The following is a 5,449-nucleotide window of genomic DNA, read 5'->3' on the forward strand; positions in this document are numbered from 1 at the left end:
GAAAAAGTATAGGTTTATAGTCGGAAAAATAAGTTACAAGTCATTTTTGTAAAGGTAGTCATTTCAGTCGAAAGAACGACGTCTAGATGACCATTTTAGAAAACATACTTCCACTTTGAGTTTAACCATAATTTTTGGATATAGTTTCATGTTCATAATAAAAATAATTTTCTCAGAATAACAACTTTTAAATCAAAGTTTATCATAGTTTTTAATTAACTAACCCAAAACAGCCCGCGGTGTTACTACGACGGCGTAAATCCGGTTTTACGGTGTTTTTCGTGTTTCCAGGTTTTAAATCATTAAGTTAGCATATCATATATATATAGAACATGTGTTTAGTTGATTTTAAAAGTCAAGTTAGAAGGATTAACTTTTGTTTGCGAACAAGTTTAGAATTAACTAAACTATGTTCTAGTGATTACAAGTTTAAACCTTCGAATAAGATAGCTTTATATGTATGAATTGAATGATGTTATGAACATCATTACTACCTTAAGTTCCTTGGATAAACCTACTGGAAAAGAGAAAAATGGATCTAGCTTCAATGGATCCTTGGATGGCTCGAAGTTCTTGAAGCAGAATCATGACACGAAAACAAGTTCAAGTAAGATCATCACTTAAAATAAGATTGTTATAGTTATAGAAATTGAACCAAAGTTTGAATATGATTATTACCTTGTATTAGAATGATAACCTACTGTAAGAAACAAAGATTTCTTGAGGTTGGATGATCACCTTACAAGATTGGAAGTGAGCTAGCAAACTTGAAAGTATTCTTGATTTTATGTAACTAGAACTTGTAGAATATATGAAGAACACTTAGAACTTGAAGATAGAACTTGAGAGAGATTAATTAGATGAATAAAATTGAAGAATGAAAGTGTTTGTAGGTGTTTTTGGTCGTTGGTGTATGGATTAGATATAAAGGATATGTAATTTTGTTTTCATGTAAATAAGTCATGAATGATTACTCATATTTTTGTAGTTTTATGAGATATTTCATGCTAGTTGCCAAATGATGGTTCCCACATGTGTTAGGTGACTCACATGGGCTGCTAAGAGCTGATCATTGGAGTGTATATATCAATAGTACATACATCTAAAAGCTGTGTATTGTACGAGCATGAATACGGGTGCATACGAGTAGAATTGTTGATGAAACTGAACGAGGATGTAATTGTAAGCATTTTTGTTAAGTAGAAGTATTTTGATAAGTGTATTGAAGTCTTTCAAAAGTGTATAAATACATATTAAAACACTACATGTATATACATTTTAACTGAGTCGTTAAGTCATCGTTAGTCGTTACATGTAAGTGTTGTTTTGAAACCTTTAGGTTAACGATCTTGTTAAATGTTGTTAACCCAATGTTTATTATATCAAATGAGATTTTAACTTATTATATTATCATGATATTATTATGTATGAATATCTCTTAATATGATATATATACATTAAATGTCTTTACAACGATAATCGTTACATATATGTCTCGTTTAAAAATCATTAAGTTAATAGTCTTGTTTTTACATATGTAGTTCATTGTTAATATACTTAATGATATGTTTACTTATCATATTATCATGTTAACTATATATATATCCATATATATGTCATCATATAGTTTTTACAAGTTTTAACATTCGTGAATCACCGGTCAACTTGGGTGGTCAATTGTCTATATGAAACATATTTCAATTAATCAAGTCTTAACAAGTTTGATTGCTTAACATGTTGGAAACATTTAATCATGTAAATATCAATCTCAATTAATATATATAAACATGGAAAAGTTCAGGTCACTACACATATAACCTCAAGAAATCCTTGTTGTTTATAGTAAGATATCATTCTAAATCAAGGTAATACTCATATACAAACTTTGATTCAATTCCTATAACTATAACTATCTTAATTCGAGTGATAATCTTACTTGAAATTGTTTTCGTGTCATGATTCTACTTCAAGAACTTTCAAGCCATCCAAGATCCTTTGAAGCTAGATCATTTCTTGTCACTTCTAGTAGGTTTACCTACTAGACTAGAGGTAGTAATGATGTTCATAACATCATTCGATTCATACATATAAAACTATTTTATTCGAAGATTTGAACATGTAATCACTAGAACATAGTTTAGTTAATTCTAAACTTGTTCGCAAACAAAAGTTAATCCTTCTAACGTGACTTTTAAAATCAACTAAACACATGTTCTATATCTATATGATATGCTAACTTAATGATATAAAACCGGAAAATACGAAAAACACCGTAAAACCGGATATACGCCGTCGTAGTAACACTGCGGGCTGTTTTGGGTTAGTTAATTAAAAACTATGATAAACTTTGATTTAAAAGTTTTTCTTCTGGGAAAATGATTTTTCTTATGAACATGAAACTATATCTAAAAATCATGGTTAAATTCAAAGTGGAAGTATGTTTTCCAAAATGGTCATCTAGACGTCGTTCTTTAGACTGAAACGACTACCTTTACAAAAACGACTTGTAACTTATATTTCATACTATAAACCTATATTTTTTATATTTATATTCATAAAATAGAGTTCAATATGAAACCATATCAATTTGATTCACTTAAATCAGATTTAAAACGAAGAAGTTATGGGTAAAACAAGATTGGATATTTTTTTGATTGTTGTAGCTACGGGAAATATTGTAACAATTCTATACAAATCATATCCTAGCTAACTTATATTGTATTATACATGTATTCTAATATATTATGTAATCTTGGGATACCATAGACACGTATTCAAATGTTTTAACATATCATATCGACCCATGTATATATATTATTTGGAACAACCATAGACACTCTATATGCAGTAATGTTGGAGTTAGCTATACAGGGTTGAGATTAATTCCAAAAATATATATACTTTGAGTTGTGATCTAGCCTGAGACGTGTATACACTGGGTCGTGGATTGATTCAAGATAATATATATCGATATATTTCTGTACATCTAACTGTGGACAACTACTTGTAGGTTACTAACGAGGACATCTGACTTAATAAATTTAAAACAGTAAAACGTATTAAAAATGTTGTAAATATATTTTGAACATACTTTGATATATATGTACATATTTGTTATAGGTTCGTGAATCGACCAGTGGCCAAGTCTTACTTCCCGACGAAGTAAAAATCTGTGAAAGTGAGTTATAGTCCCACTTTTAAAAATCTAATATTTTGGGATGATAATACATGCAGTTTTATAAATGTTTTATGAAATAGATACAAGTAATTGAAACTACATTATATGGGTGAATGATCGAAGTCGAATATGACCATTTTGCTTGGTAACCTAAGAATTAGTAAACCGATCTACTAATTGACGCGAATCCTAAAGATAGATCTATTGGGCCTAACGAACCCCATCCAAAGTACCGGATGCTTTAGTACTTCGAATTCATTTATAACATGTCCGAAGGATTTACCGGAATGATAGGGGATATTCTTATATGCATCTTTTTAATTTCGGTTACCAGGTGTTCACCATATGAATGAATTTTATCTCTATGTATGAGATGATTATTGAAATATGAAATCTTGTGGTCTATTATTATGATTTGATAATATATACGTTAAACCTATAACTCACCAACATTTTTGTTGATGTTTTAAGCATGTTTATTCTCGGATAATTATTAAGAGCTTTCGCTGTTACATACTAAAATAAGGACAAGATTTGGAGTCCATGCTTGTATGATATTATGTAAAAACTGCATTCAAGAAACTTATTTTTGATGTAATATATTCTTATTGTAAACTATTATGTAATGGTCGTGTGTAAACGGTATATTTTAGATTATCATTATTTGATAATCTACGTAATGGTTTTTAAACCTTTATCGATAAAATAAAGGTTATGGTTGTTTTAAAAATGAATGCAGTCTTTGAAAAACGTCTCATATAGAGGTCAAAACCCCGCGACGAAATTAATTAATATGGAACGTTTATAATCAATATGAACGGGACATTTCAAATAAAGGAGTTGAATCTGAATCCTTTTAAAAGGCTCGACCTTGCTTTTTAGCACTAAGCCACGCAGCGGGCTTCCTAGCCGCGCCGCGGCCATGAACTGTAACAGGTGCGCTTTTCAGCATTTTAAAAAGGGTTAAATGAGGGGCAACAATGTTATTTCGCATATGGACGGGTTTTAAGCCTCAAAACTGATACCAATCTCAACCTTATCCTCATTTTATCCCATCTCATCCACTCAAACACTCTCTTCACTTCTAGAGAGAGAAACCCATTTCTAGAGAAAGGAAGCTTGATTTGGAGAAGAAGAAGCTTGATTCGGTGAAAGCTCAAGTGTTAAAGTCGTTCATCTCGTTCTTGGCTACATTGTGGTAGTGTTGGTAAGTTCTAACTCCGAATTTCAATAGCTTGATTGTTGTTCAATTTAGGGTTTTGAACTTGCGTGTTCTTGAGGAAACCCATTTAGCTCTTTAATGGAAGTTTGGAGCTAGTAATTGGTGTTGTTGACCCTTGTTGGTGGATTTTGGGTTGGTTGATGATTTTATCATGTGTATGTCTTGTAATTAGGTTTAATCACTAGGTTTAGTGATTTTGAAAGTGTTGGAACCCTTTTAGGTGTATTTGGAAGACTAATCTTGAAATGGGTCAAATTAGGGTTTATGAGTCAAATTGGGGAAGACAAGTATTAATCTTTGTGTTTTCATTAAATTTGGCATTATAAGACCATTTTCACTTGTGATTAGTGATTATTGGTTAGTTTGGACGTTGTTTGTACTCGAAAGTGCTTTTGGGTTGGAATTGCACTAGGTGTCAATTTGGGTTGGTTTGTAAATCCATCCTAATTGTGTTGTTTGTTATGTATTAAATGGATAAGGTACTTTCCTTTGGCGATTGCGGATTTTGGTGTTACATCCATCAAGATGACAATGTGAGTGTCAATATACTATGTGCATATGTATGTATAGGATGGGTGCGGGTTGGGTGAAGTGATCCTCGGCTATAGATGAAAGGACCCATTCATACCGATTATAAACGATTCACAATAGTTGATTTCATTGCGAGGTATTTGACTTCTAAATGATACATTTTACAAACATTGCATTTGCTTTTGAAAGACAAACTTTCATTTCATCAAAAGTTGACAACATACATATCATTTCATAATATATTCAACTATAAATGACTTAATAATATTCTTGATGAACTCAACGACTCGAATGCAACGTCTTTTGAAATATGCCATGAATGACTTCATGTAATATCTCTAAAATGAGCAAATGCACAGCGGAAGATTTATTTCATACCTAAGAATAAACATGCTTTAAAGTGTCAACCAAAAGGTTGGTTAGTTCATAGGTTTATCGTAATCAAGCATTTCCATAATTTTAATAGACCACAAGATTTAATTTTCATAGTTAACTGCAGGAACACTCATCTACAAAAA

This window comes from Rutidosis leptorrhynchoides, chromosome 4 (genome assembly GCF_046630445.1).
Source record: "Rutidosis leptorrhynchoides isolate AG116_Rl617_1_P2 chromosome 4, CSIRO_AGI_Rlap_v1, whole genome shotgun sequence".
NCBI classification, from domain to species: domain Eukaryota; kingdom Viridiplantae; phylum Streptophyta; class Magnoliopsida; order Asterales; family Asteraceae; genus Rutidosis; species Rutidosis leptorrhynchoides.